This window comes from Fukomys damarensis, unplaced genomic scaffold (assembly GCF_012274545.1).
Source record: "Fukomys damarensis isolate Sample0158 unplaced genomic scaffold, DMR_v1.0_HiC HiC_scaffold_39, whole genome shotgun sequence".
Classification (NCBI taxonomy): domain Eukaryota; kingdom Metazoa; phylum Chordata; class Mammalia; order Rodentia; family Bathyergidae; genus Fukomys; species Fukomys damarensis.
Window position 1 is genome coordinate 66,232,370 of NW_022900951.1, and position 15,581 is coordinate 66,247,950.

Sequence of the window (15,581 nt, forward strand, 5' to 3'; positions counted from 1 at the left end):
ATCAGTTATAACCATCAATCTTAATGGTCTCAATTGACCAATCGAAAGTAATAGACTGGCAGAATGGATTAAGAATTAAAATCCAACAATATGCTTAAAACAAAAAACGCACTTAGTTCAAAAAGAAACTCAAGACTGAAAGTAAAAGGATGGAAAACAGTTCTCCATGTGACAGGAACCCAGAAAAAAGCAAGGTAGCTATCTTATTCGCAGACAAAGTAAATTTCAAACAAAAAATGATTAAGAGAAACAAAGAAGGTCACTACAGCCTTGAAAAGGGAACAATCCAAGAGGAAGAGATGACAATCATACATATGCAGCAAATACTAATGCCTCCAACTATACAAAGCAAATATTAAGGAACATGAAAAATCAAATAAGCACTAATAAGGTTGTATTGGGGGAAACTCAATACCCCACAGTCACAAATAGACAGGTCATCTAGACAAAAAAACCAACAAAATACTAGAACTAAACCAAGCTTTTGAAAAATGGACTTAACAGATGTCTACAATGTGTTCCACCCCACAAAATCAGAATATACATTGTGTTCAGCTGCACATGGGTCAATCTCTAAAATAGACCACATACTGGCTCATAGAACAAGTTTAACTAAATTCAAAGGAGTTAAAGATATCCCATGTATATTATCAGGCCATAGTGCAATTAAACTGGAGATCAGTAGCAAAAGAAACCACAAGAACTTCACAAACACATGGAAATTGAACAACATTCTCCTGAACAACCAATGGGTCACAGAGGAAAGAAATTAGACAGTTTTTACAAATAAATAATAATGCCAATACAACATTCAGGAATCTATGTGACACAATGAAAGCAGTTCTTTGAGGGAAATTTATAGCAGTGAATCCCCACACTAGGAAAACAGTGAGGTCAAATGAACTGAATGCTGAATTTTAAGGTTCTACAAAAAGAAAAGCAAGACACACCCAAAGATCGTACAAAGGAGGAAATTATAAAAATCAGAGAAGAAATCAATGTAATGGAGACTAAGAATGATTCAAAAAATTAATGAATAAATACAATTGATAAACATTACATTACAGCACAGGTTCTCAAAGTAGGTATTGGTGATCCTCTGGATTTCTGTTGGATCTGTTGTGACTTCACCTTTTTTTGTTCCTGATTGTATGGATTTGGGCCTTTCTCTTTCTTTCTTTCTTTCTTTCTTTCTTTCTTTCTTTCTTTCTTTCTTTCTCTTTCTTTCTTTCTTTTTGTTTTGGAGAAGCTTGGCTAAGGGTTTGTCAGTTTTGTTTATTCTTTAGAAGATCCAAATCTTGGCTTCACTGATTTTTTTGTATTGTTCTCTTAGTCTCCGTTACATTAATTTCTTCCCTGATCTTTATAATTTCCTCTCTTGTGTGAGCTTTGGGTTTGTCCTCCTCTTCTTTTTTAAAAGCTTGAGGTGCAGCATAAGGTTGTGTAATTGAGCTCACTCTCTTTTGCTAATGAATATTCACTGCTATGAATTTCCCTCATAAAACTGCTATCCTTGTGTCCCATAGATTTAGATATGCTGTATTTTAATTGAATGAACTACCTGATTTCTTCTTTAATTTCCTCTGAGACCCATTTGTTACTCAGAAGGTTGTTGTTCAGTTTCCATGTGTTTCTGAAATTCTTGCAGTTGCTTTTGCTATTGATATTCAATTACATCTCCCTATGTTATGGTAATATACAGGGCATAACTTTAATTCCTTTGCACTTACTTAAACATGTTCTATGAGCAAGCATGTGGTCCATTTTGAAGATCAATCCATGTACAGCCAAAAAGCTTATGTATTCTGATTTTGTGGGTTGGAATACTCTGCAAACATCTGTTAGTTCATTTGTTCAAGAGTTTGATTGAGTTATACTATTTCATTGTTTACTTTTTGTCAGGTTGATCTATCTATTTGTGACAGTGGGATATTGAGGCCCCCCCACTACTACTGTATTCATGCTTATATGATTTTTCATGTGCACTAGTATTTGTTTCTTATAGTTGGGTGCACTAGTGTTTGGTGTACATATATTTATGATTGCCATCTCTTCCCCTTGTATTGTTCCCTTTACAAGGATGTAGTGTGCTTGTCTCATTTAATCAGGGTTGGTTTAAAATCCACTTGATCTGCAAAGAGAATAGCTATTCCTTGTTTTGGGGGGTTCCTGTTGCATGGAGTATTGTTTTCCACCCGTTAACTTTCAGTCTGAATTTATTTTTTCATTAAGTGTGTTTCTTGTATGCAGCACATTGTTGGATCTTGCTTGTTGACCCATTCTGCCAGTCTGTTTCCTTTGATTGGTAAATGGAGATAATTAAAATTGTTGGATTCTCTCCCCTTTGTGTTTAATTTCTTGTCATTCCTGACGGATTCATCTGCTGGGCTTCAGAGGGTTCTGATCCTCATTGTCTTTTCCTAGGATATTGTTTAAAACTTTTTGGAGTGCTGGTTTTGTATTCATGAAGTTCCTCAGGTGCTCTTTGTCATGAAAGTATTTTATTTCACCAATTTTGAAAGGTAGTTTCGCAGGGTATATCAATGTGAGTTTGAGTTTGTTTTCCTTTAGGGATTGAAATATATCACTCCACGTTCTTCTTGCCCTGTGGGTTTGTGTTGAGAAGTCTGCGGTGATTCTGACGGGCTTTCCTTTGTATGTGATTTGCTTCCTTTTTTCTAATTGCTTGTAAAATTTTGTTCTTCTGTTGGTTTTTTGGAATCTTAACTCTTACATGCCTATGTGTAGTTTTTTTTTTTAATTATAGCTAGTTCGGGTCCTATAAGCCTCACTTACATTCATGTCAAGTTGTTTTCCACTATTTGGGATGTTTTCTGTCATTATTTCAGTGAACAGTTTTTTTTTTAATTTTTATTTTTTTGTCATCTGTACTCTCTCCTGTTTCCTCATGCACTCTACTCAGTCTATATTATTTTTCTTTGAATAATCTAGGAGCTTCTGGATTGATCTTTGTGGTCCCTTACTATTTTTAAGAGATTTTTCTTTTTGTGTTCACTAATTTCTATCCTATGTTCTATATCTAAAATTTTGTCCTCCCATTGGTTTGGTCTGCTGTGTAACTTTCAATGGAATTTTTAATCTCCTGCAAATCTGTTTGCATCATTTTTATGGATACAATTTGTTTCCTATATCAGGATTCCATCATGTTTCTCATTTTTTAATCTGTGTCCTCTATTTTTTAATGCGTCCACTCTAGATTTATTAAGCATGTCTTGTACTATGGGCACAATCTTAGAAATTGTTTTTTATTTCATTTTTTCCTGGTTCTCTTTCACTGCCAGTTCAGGGAGTCCAGGTTGTTGAGTATCAGATTGTTCATATTGTTTCCCTTTGGGGTTGCCTTAGGTGACCTGAAAGTCTGGTTTTGAGACTTATTTCTGTATCTTTGCATTTCAACAGATTCAGCCTGCCATGCCTTTGTTGAGGCAAATTTTTTGCTCACCTAGTGGTCTTCAATTCTCAGCAAGCCTGTAAGTAGCCTTTACTCTGATGTTCCCCACTACACCAATTCCTGGGTTTAGAATTGTGACCTTCTGGATCCCTGAGCTGAACAGCTTTCTGTGTGGGCTTCTGGCTGGGGCCTGTGCACCCTTGGGATGCTGTCTAGGTATGCCTCTCATTGGGGCCCTTATTTAGCTGATGTCATGGGGGCCTTTGGCTGGGTGGTGTGTAGCCCAGTTCCTGTTGTTTCTGTAGGCTTATGGACAGGGGCTTCACTCATTAATGGTATTAGGGCAAGCCTCTGGCCATTCCTTGTGCATCTATGTAGTTGTTTTCTAGGTGGACCTTTGGATTTGGCCAGTGGTATGGGGGGATTCTGGATGAAGCATGAACACCTGTGTAGCTCCTTTCTAGACAGGCTGTAGCTTGGGCACATGTGCCCACACCTTTGGGGTTGTGGCGAGGCCCTTGCTGGGATTCATCTGTACCTGCACCACTCTGGTCCACACAGCTGCTCCCTGGGATGTGTGCACTTACCAATGGTATGGTGGAACTATTTTGAGAAGATACTCTTAAGTAAAATTAATAGCTGTAGATACCAAATAGTTTTTGTGGTATGAAAAACTAAAAGAGCGAGGAACAGAATGTAAAATTAATACTGTATAATAGGAAGAAAAGTTCTAAAGTGTAGGGGAAGGGGAAGAGGTAGGGGAAACGTAGGAAGGGATAATAAAAAAGAAATAGTAAAACAATGGGAGCAATGTCTTTGGAAATAGGGAAGGGTGCAGTAGGTGAAGGGAGAGCAGGGGTGTGAGGAAAAACTAACCAAGATACATCATGTAACGATACATAATCCTAATGATGAATGTAACTGTATTGTATACCTAATATGTGCCAATAAAAACACAAACAAAACTCCCTTGAAATTTTACACAACAGAATGAGCCAGTGCAAGGATAGAATTTCAGATATAGAAGATAGGATTGCAATTAGTTAACAGGAAAAGTAAAATTTCTTAAAAGTACTAAAAGACCATGAGAAGTCAATCCAGTGTCTGCTAGACAATGTAAAAAAATGACATAAGAGTGATTGGAGTCAATAAAGAAAGAGGAGAGAGTCTAGACACCATTAAAAAACTGTTAGCAGAAGTAATGGCAGAAAGCTTTCCATTTAGGGGGAAAGAACTTGACATACAGAAGAGTGAGGCATATAGGACTCTCAACTAGATGTGATTAAAAAAATCTACACATAGGCATATAAAAGTTAAGATTCCAGAAACCCAACACAAAAACAAAATTCTACAGACACTTTGAGAAAAAAAGAGCTTGGACTGATGTATTTCAAGCCTTAAAGGAAGACAACCTCCAACCCAGATTGATGTACCCTACAAGACTACCTTACAAAATTGATGGAGAAATAAGACACTTTCATGACAAAGAGCACCTGAAGAACTTCATGAATACAAAACCAGCACTCCAAAACTTTTAAACAATATCCCAGGAAAAGACAAAGAGTATCAGAACCCCAGTGAGCCCATCAAAATGAATCCATCAAGCCTAACAAGAAATTAAACACAAAGTGGGAGAAATCAACAAAAGGAAAAAGTCATGACAAGGATAAGTCAATACATATCAGTTATAACCATCAATGTTAATGGTCTCAGTTCACCAGTTAAAAGAAATAAACTGGCATAATAGGTCAAGAAGCAAGATCCAACAATATGCTGCATACAAGAAACACACTTATCTCAAAAAGAAACTCATACAGTGAAAGTTAAAGGATGGAAAACAATAATCCATGTGACAGGAACTCAAAAGAAGTAGGAATAGCTATCCTATTTTCAGATCAAGGAGATTTCAAAGCAACCCTGATTAAGAGAGACACAGAGGAAAACTACATTCTTGTAAAGTGAAAAATCAAAGAGGAAGAGATGACAATCATAAATATATATGAACCAAACAGTAGTGAGCCAACATATATAAAATAAATACTAATAGACATGAAAAATCAAATTAGCACTAGCACAATAGTAGTGGGGAAATCTCAATACACCACTGTCAAAACTAGATCAGACAGAAAATAATGTAATTGTAGAACTCAAACTCTTAAAAAAATGAGGTTAACAGATGTTCATTCTATTGTACTGAATTAGAATACACATTCTTTTCATTTTCACATAGATTGTTTTCTAAATTAGACCACTTACTTCCTCATAGAAAATGTTTAAGTACATGCAAAGGATTTAAAGTGATCCCCTGTATATTATCAGATCACAAAGTGATGAAATTGGAGATAAAAACCTGCCAAAGTTATATAAAAATATAGAAATTAACTCCTGAGTAACTAATGGGTCACAGAGGAAATTTAAGAAGAAATCAGACAGTTGCTACAGTTAAATGAGAATGACAACACAACATATCAGAATCTTTGTGACACACTGACAGCAGTCTTATGAGGGAAATTCATAGCAGTGAATACTCATACTAGGAAAACAGTGAGCTCAATTAAACAAACTGATGCTGAATTTAAAGCTTCTAGAAGAAACACCAGAACAAATGCAAAGTTTTTAAAAGGGAAGAAATTATAACAATCAGAGCAGAAATCAATTCAATTGAGACTAAGTGAGTGATACCAAAAAAAATCAATGTAGCCTAGAGTTGGTTCTTTGAAAGAATAAACAAAATTGACAAACCCTTAGCCAACCTTATCAAGACACAGAAAGAAAAGCTCCATGCAATTGGGAATAAAAGGGGAAAATTACAGCAGACCCACCAGAAACACAGGGAATCATCAATACCTACTTCGAGAATCTATATGGCAGTTAGATGGAAAATACAGAGGCAATGGACAGATTCCTAAATACATATGAATTACCAAAGTTGAAAAAAGATGACCTAAAAACTCTAAACAACTCAATATCAATCAATAAAATTGAAAATACAATGAAAAACTTACCAACGAAGAAAAGCCTGGGTCCTGATGGCTTCACTGCTGAATTCTACAAGACATTTAGAGAGGAATTACTGCCACTAATGTTTACACTCCTCAATGAAGTTAAAAGGGAAACAATATTCCCAAATTCATTCCTGGAAGCAAGCATCACCTTGACCCCCAAAACAGAGAAAGACCCAAGCAAAAAAGAGAACTAAAGGCCAAACTCACTAATGAAGACAGATGCAAAAAACCTTAATACAAAACTGTCAAACAGAATGCAGAAGATCATCAGGAAGGTCATACACCCTGACCAAGTGGGATTCATCCCAGGGATGCAGGGATGGTTCAACATACACAAAATCAATAAATGTAATACACTATATTAATAGAGCCAAGGACAAAAATCATATGATCATCTCAATAGATGCAGAAAAAGCATTGGACAAAATCCAACACACATTCATGATATAAAACCCACAGAAAATTGGACTAGACAGTACCTCAATCTGACAGCCATGTATGAGCAACCAACAGCCAATATCCTACTAAATGGCAAAAACTAAACTTCTTCAAATGAAAATAATGAAAAAGAAAAGGATGTCCACTATCACCACTCTGTTCAATATAATTTTGGAAACAGTCACAGCAATTAGACAAGAGAAAGAAATAAAAAGGAATAAATATAGGAAATGAAGAAGTCAATTGTCATTATTTGCATATGACATTATACTCTAAAGAGAAGACCCCAAGAACTCTACCAAACTTAGAGTTAATAACCAAATTCAGTAAAGAAGCTGAATACAACATCAACAAACAAAAATTAATAGCTTTGCTAAACTAGAAAAACAGACTCACTGAGAAATTGGATTAAAAAAATTTCTTTTCACAGTAGCATCAAAAAATTGAAATACCTAGAAATCAACCTAATGAAAGAAATCAAAGCTGCTTACTCTGAAAATTATAGCACTCTGAAATAAGAGATTGAAGAGGATATTAAAAAATGGAAACACATCCCTTGTTCCTGGGTAGCAAGAACAAACATAATGAAAATGTCCATGCTTCCAAAACTGCAATATAGATTCAATGCAATCCCAATTTTAATTTCAGCAGCATACTTAAAAAATCTTGGACAAACAATCTAAAAATTCATTTGGAATAAGAAGAGACCTAGAATAGCAAAAAAGTTTTCAGGTAATAAAGACAAGGTAGGGGGTATCACAATCCCCAACTTGAAGTTGGGCTACAAAGCTACATGATAAAAGGAGCATGGTACTGGCAAAAAAAATAACAAAACAAAACAAACAAACAAACAAAAACCCTGAGGACCAGTGGAACAGATTAGAAGATGCAGACAATTCTGGATATATTCAGCCAACTCACTTGTGATAAAGGAACCAAACACCCTCAATGGAGGAAAGAGACTCTTTAATAAAGGTGCTGTAAAACTGGATTTCAACTTGCCAAAGTATTTTTTTTCCTCATTGAGTTTATTGGTACATTTTAGGTATAGTATACAATTACAATCATTGTTGGTATCTTGTACCTTTACATGACAAGTCTTGGTTCTCATTTTTCCACTTATCCATGCCCTCCCTTCACCCCCTCCTCCCTTCCCTATTTGAAAATACTTTATTTCCATATTTTCATTTTCTTATCTTTTTCCCTTATTTACTTTCCCCTACCCTTCCCACTTACCCTACACCTTTAACCCTTTTCTTCCTATTTCACATTGTCAAATACACCAATAGGATCTTATGTAGCATTATATTTTTTCACACCAGAGAAGATATTCAGTATATATAGATGTGTGAATTATTTATTTCACTTGGGAATATATGCTCAATATGTATCCATTTTCCTATGAATGAATCTAATTTCTCATTCTTTATGGCTGAGTAGTATTCCATTTTATAGAAAAAACCCACATCTTCTTTATCCAGTATCCGACTGATGGACAAATAGGCTGTTTCCAAGTTTTAGCTATTACAATCTGTGCTGCTATAAACACAGGTGCACATATATCACTGTGATATGATTCTTCTAATTGTTTTGTAAAAATACCCAGCAGAGGGATGGCTGGGTCAAATGGAACCTCTAATCCCAGCTCTTTGAGGTATCTCCATATTGATTTCCATAGCGTTTGCACCAGTCTTCACTCCCACCAACAATGGAGAAGGGTTTCTTTCTACCCACAACCCAACCAACATTTGTTATTGGTTGATTTCTTGATAGCAGCCATTTTTTGTGGGATGAGGTGGAATCTCAGTGTTGTTCTCATCTGTGACTCTCGAATGACCAGTGATGTGGAACATTTTTTCATATATTTACTTGCTGGTTTACTTCTTTGAGAAATGTTTGCTCATTTCAGATGCCCATTTTTGATTTGGGACTTTATATTTGGGGGGCAGACTGTTTTGAATTCTTTATATATTCTACATAATAGTCCTTTGTCTGAGTAGAAGCTGGTAAAATTTTTTTCAAACCTAGTAGGTTGTCTTTTAGTTCTGTTCTGTTGATGGTTTCTTTTGCAGTGCAGAAGCTTTTTAATAAGATGAGATCCCAGTTATTAAATCTTTCTGCCAGGTCCCATGCTACTGAGGATTTGTTCATAAAGTCTTTTCCTATGTTAGTGTCTTCAAAAGTTCTGCCTAGAACTTATCTTCCAGAAAGTTTAGTGACTCTTTTTTAATATTTGATCTTTAATCCACTTGCATTTTAGTTTAGTGCATTGTGAAAGATAATGGTCTAGTTTTAATCTTTGGCAGGTTGAAATCCAGTTTTTCCAAGACCATTTATTAAAGAGGCAATCTTGCCTCCAGTGAGGATGGTTGGCTTCTTTGTCAAAGATGAGGTATCTTAGTACATCTGGAGTTGTTTCTGTATCTTCCAATCTATTTCACTGATCCTCAGGTCTGTTTCTTTGCCAGTACCATGCTATTTTTTTCACAGTGGCTTTCTAGTATAGGTTCAAATTGGGAATTATTATGCCTGCTGCATGTCTCTGTTGCCTAGGATGGCTTTTGCTATTCTAGGGCTCTTGTGGTTCCAAATGAATTTTTGAATTATTTTTCTAGTTCTGTGAAATATAGTGTTAGAATTTCTATCAGCATTGCATTGAATCTGTATAGCAGTTTTGGTAGTATGGCCATTTTCACTGTGTTGATTCTTCCTACCCAAGAGCAGGGAATATCTTTCTATTTTCTTATGTCCTCTTTGATCTCTTTTTTGGAGTGTTGTAATTTGCAGTGTAGAGGTCTTTCACTTATTTCATTAGATTGATTCCTAGATACTTCATTGTTTTGGATGCTACTCTGAAAGGAATTATTTCCCTAATTTCTCTCTGAGTTGGTCTGTTATTTGTGTACAAGAAGGCTATTGATTTTTGAGTGTTGACCATGTATCCAGATACTCTGCTAAAAGGGTCAATTAAGTCAAGGAGTCTTTTGGTGGAATTTTTCATCTTCAATGTAGAGTATATCATCAAATAATGACAGTTTAACTTCTTTCTTCCTATCTTTATTGCTTTAATTTCTTTCTCTTGTCTAATTGCTATGACTAATTTTTCCAGAGCTATATTGAAGAGGAGTGTTGATAGTAGGCATCCTTGTGTTGTTACTGATTTTAATGTGAAGATTTTCAGTTTTGGGCCATTAAATATGATGTTGGCTGTTGGTTTTTCATAGGTAGCCTTTATCAAGTTGAGATATAGACCATCCATTCTAATTTTTTGCAGGGTTTTTATCATGAATTGGTGCTGAATTTTGTGAAATGCTTCTTCTGCATTTATCAAGAGGATATGGTTTTTGTCCTTGACTCTGTTAATATAGTGTATTACATTTATTAATTTATGTATGCTGAACCATCCTTGCATCCCTGGAATAAATCCGACTTGGTCAGGATGTATGATCTTCTTGGTGATCCTCTGTATTCTGTTTGCTAGTATCTTATTAAGGATTTTTGCATCTATATTCATTAAGGAGATTGGCCTGTAGTTCTCTTTTTTTAGTTGGGTCTTTCCCTGGTTTGGAAATCAAAGTAATACTTGCTTCCAAGAATGAATTTGGAAGTATTGCTTCCCTTTCAATTTCATTGAAAAGGTTAAAGAGTAGTGGTAGTGGTTCTTCTCTAAATGTCTTGTAAAATTCAGGGGTGAATCCTTCAGGACCTAGGCTTTTCTTCATTGGTAAAGTATTAATTACATTTTCAATTTCCCTGATTGTAATTGGGGTGTTTAGAATTTTTTTATCTTCTTCGTTCAACTTTGGTAATTCATAAGTATCTAAAAATCTGTCCATTTCTTCTATGTTTTCCATTTTATTAGAGTACAGGTTCTCAAAGTGGGTATTGACTATCCTCTGGATTTCTGTTGGATCTATTGTGATTTCAACTTTTTCATTCTTAATTGCATGGTTCTGAGCCTTTTCTTCACCTTGATAAGCTTAGCTAAGGGTTTATCAATTTTATTTATTCTTTCAAAAAACCAACTCTTTGAGGACGGGGGGGGAGGGCCATCCCTCTGTTGGGTATCTTTCCAAGAGAACTAAAAGAATCATATCACAGAGAAGTATGTGCACCCATGTTTATAGCGGCACAGTTTGTAATAGCTAAATCTTGGAAACAACCTATTTGCCCATCCGTGTGAAACTGGATAAAGAAGTTGTGGTTTTTCTATAAAATGGAATATTACTCAGCCATAAAGAGCGAGAGAATAGATTCATTCATAGGAAAATGGATACATATTGAAGATATACTCCTAAGTGAAATAAATAAGTCCCACATGTGTAAATACCAAATAGTTTCCCTGGTGTGAATATTCTGCAACAATGCATAAGATTCTAATAAGATTACTGACATTTAGAAATGGGAGGAAAGGAGCTAAAGAAAGGTACATGATCCCAACAATGAATGTAACTGTACTGTATCCCTAAATGTACCAATAAACTCAATAAAAAAAAAAACAACTCTTCAATTCATCGATTTTTTGTATCATTTTCTTAGTTTACATTGCATTGATTTCTGCTCTACTCTTTATAATTTTCTCTCTTGTTCGAGATTTGGGTTTTTCTTGCTCTTCTTTTTGTTGGAGTCTAAAATTCATCAGTAGGCTATTTATCTGAGCTCACTCTGTTTTCCTAGTGTGGGCATTCAATGCTAAGAATTTTCCACGTAGAACTGCTTTCATTGTGTCCTATAGATTCCTATATGTTGTATTGCTATCATTTATTTGTAAAAACTTTCTTCTTTAATTTCCTCTGTGACCCATTGATTATTCAGGAGAGTGTTGTTCAATTTTCATGTTTGTGAAGTTCCAATGGTTTCTTTTTTTTTTCCTCCAAATTTGCTTTATGTAATTGGGTAGATATAAATTAATGAACAGAAAGTTAAGCAAGATACATGTAACAATTTAACAGAACCTGATAATCTAGGTTCTTTCAACTTTCATCAAATTCATCTTTAAGTCATCCATCATGGTGCGCACAAAGAAATTAACCAACATATGCATAATATGTCAAACAAGTACTTATGACATACTAAATTTTCCTATAATGCAATTACGAAGAACCTTCTGAAACCTGTTTGTATGTAGAAAAGTGTTGAGTCTAATATTCAACTCAATATAAAATAATAAGAAACATTTGTTTTTTATGTGGAGACCACCTCTTTTGCTAATGAATGATTTTTAGCTGTAATATCTGAGAGGAACAAATGAGTCACTTTGAGTACACAAGGAAAAAACACATGCTAAATGGATAAAACAGTACTACTACATATTTACTAGACCATCTCTACCTCTAACACTTCAGAAGCATAGAGTTTTAGAATATTCTTACATTACCTGTAAGAAAAATTAAATGAGGAATTCCTTTTATGAGATCACAACTATGAAGTCATGTGGTTATACAAATTCGGCATTTGTGTGCAAAACATGAAACACAATTACTTTTATTCCCTGTTTAGTCTTATCAGTCATCTAGCAGGATTTAATAGATACCTTTCCAAGGAGAGACAGACTGAGATGTGTTTATATAACTTCAATAAACCCCAGCACAATAGTAATGAGAGATGCAGTATCCTTTGGCTATATGGGTCAAGACAACAAGGAAGGAGGTCACAGGAAAGAGAATAAATCAAAACCGTTACACTGAAATACTATGTTTCATCAAGGTGCCACCTTCATTTTCAAATAAGCATGGTGGTTTCAAGGTCAATAAATCAGAAATCTTAATATTTAAAATTTACCTTGACTTTCAATCATCATACTAACAACCCAAAAGATAAACACGTAGGAAAGGATACTATCGAACCACTTTGCTGGAGTAGGTTTCTTGACGCATTAATTCATTTTTTATAGAAAAGGTGATAGTGCATCTCAGTTTGCTTACAAGCTAGGAGATCACTTTGAAGTCTGCATTTCCTAATGCAAACAGAATATAGCACTTACAACAGGTTATATATAAACTGGTTTTCAAGCATAGAGACAGCCCCAACAATAATACACTATTTTAAAAGCCCTAAGGCAACGAATTCCATTTCCAATGGAAAAAAAGAACTGTGCAAACAAGCTTAAAACTACTTTTTTTGTGCCAGTGTTATAAAATGTAGCTTTTAATAAAACCTTGACTCAAATGCCAGTAACTTCAGAAAAGAATTAGTGGAGGGGAGAATAAAGTTATTTCATTTAGGAAAAATAACCACTATCTTTTGACTAATCTTTAATACACACAATTTAAACATAAACGGCTGCTGTAACACACAATTCCTATGTACTGGAGCAATAATAACAACTTCTAAATGCAATTATCATTTTTAAACACTGGGTCAAGGCTTTACATAAAAATACCATCCTTCTCCCCCCACCAAGTTTCTAAAATATTACATACTTTCCTCAATATCTTCAGCCATCATCCATCCAGGAATTTTTAGGAAACTTGTGTGCATGATCTTAATTCCTAATCCTTGGCTCTTTGGGCTCAGTGGCAAAAGATCAAAACCACCAAGACTGATGGTTCACTTGAAGGCAGGCAAGATACCCTGGCTCAATTAGTCTCATAGGACAAAAGCAGTGCTGCATCAACTGGCTCCATGCAGGAGAGGCACATGAAGGATCTCATCAACCAGTCATCTCTACAGGTGATAGATGTGCATGCATGGCAGAAATCGAATCGGGTCCCTGTAAACAATGTCCATCATACAGATCACACACTCTCAGATCTTTTTTTCTGATCCCTCTCTTCCAGGGTCATAAACTCCTTTAGGCAGATGCTGTATAAGGCCTATTCTTTGAGCTATCCTAATTTGTTCCTCTTCAGTCAGCTGAGTTGCAGGCAAGTCTGGCTAGGTGTTGGATGATACACTGGAATGGGAAATTGTTCCTGATATGGCGGTGGCAGCTCCTGAACTGGCTCCATGCCCTCGCCAAAGCTAGCCTGGTCAGACCGAGACTGGTGAAGCAGGGAGATGTCATCTGAGGTGGGGGACTTGAGGCCCCATCTTCGGGGCTGGGCTGGGTGATCTTGGCTGTGCTGCTCAGTGCCTGACTCTGAAACTTCTCCACGGTCTCCTCTGCTTCCCTGAAAAGGCTGTTCTGCCGGGTTTAAGCCTCACCTCTTACCTGTGCACTGTTCTGACCCCAATGGTTTCTTATGCTATTGATCTCATTTTTTGTTTGTTTGTTTGTTTGTTTGGTACTGGGGATCGAACCCATGTCCTTGCACTTGCGAGGCAGGGGGTGGAACCACTGAGCTAAATCCCCAGCCCTTGATCTCCAGTTTGATTGCACTGTGATCTGATAATATACAGGGGATTACTTTGATTCCTTTGCATTTATTCAAACCTTTTCTATGAGGTAGTATGTGATCTATCTTGGAGAATGACCCATGTGCAGCCAAAAAGAATGTATATTCTGATTTTGTGGGGTGGAACACTCTATAAACGTCCATTAAGTCCATATGTTCAAAAGCCTGGTTCAATTCTAATAGTTCATTGTTGATTTTTTGCCTAGATAACTCTCTGTGGTAGTGGGGTATTTAGGTCCCACACTACAATTGTGTTTGTGCTTATTTGGTTTTTCATGTTACTTAATATTTGTTTTATATAGTTGGGGGAATTAATATTTGATGCATATATATTTATGATTGTCATCTCTTCCTCTTGAATTGTTCCCTTTACAAGGATGGAGTAGCCTTCTTTGTCTCTCTTATTAAATTTTGGTTTGAAATTTACTTTGCCTGCGAATAAGATAGCTGTCTCTGCTTTTTCTGGGCTCCTGTAGCATGGAGAACTGTTTTCAATCCTTTCAATTTCAGTCTATGGGCTTTTTTGGCACTAGGTGTTTTTCTTCTATACAATATATCATTGGATTTTGTTTCTTAATCCATTCTGCCAGTGTATTTCTCTTGTTTGGTGAAATGAGGCCATTGACATTGATGGTTATAACTGTTATGTACTGACTTATTTTTGTCATGTTATTGTCCTTTTGTTGACTCTTTTTAATTCCCTCCTTCTCCCTTTAGATTCTTGCCTTTGCCACTTTGATTTGTTCTGTTGGGCCTCATGGTGTTGTGACTTTGTCTTTTTCTAGGATATTGTTTAGAAATACTTGTAGTGCTGGTTTGGTATTCATGACATTTCTCAGGTGTTCTTTGTCATGGAAGTATCTTATTTCCCCATCCATTTTGAAAGAGAGTTTTGCAGGACACATCAGTCTAGGTTAGAGGTTGTTTTCTATTAGAACTTGAAATACCTCACTCCAGGCTCTTCTTGACTTGAGGGTTTGTGTTGAAAAGTCTGCTATGATCCTGACAGGCTTTCCTTTGCATGTGATTTGTTTCTTTTCTCTTACTGCTTGTAGTATTTTGTTCTTCTGTTGGGTTTCTGGGATCTTGATTATTATATGTCTAGGTGTAGATTTTTTTTGAGAGTGGCTAGTTGGATTCCTATATACCTCACTTATCTGAATGTCAATTTCTTTCCCTCTGTTTGGGAAGTTTTCTGTCATTAATTCTGCGAACAGCTTTTTTAAGTCATTTGTATTTTTTCCTGCTACTTCATGTATTCCTATCAGTCTTATGTTATTCTTCTTTGCATCATCTAGGAGTTGTTGGATTGATTTCTCATGCTTCTTTACTGATATTAAGAGACTCTCTTTTCAGGGTCACTGACTTCAATCCTATCTTCTATATCTG

At 35.8% G+C, this 15,581-nt stretch overlaps 1 pseudogene; it reads right to left on the reverse strand.

The window, feature by feature from the left end:
- Nucleotides 1-13,338: 13,338 nt before the first annotated feature.
- LOC104854388 lies at nucleotides 13,339-14,951 on the reverse strand (annotated as a pseudogene).
- Nucleotides 14,952-15,581: the final 630 nt, after the last annotated feature.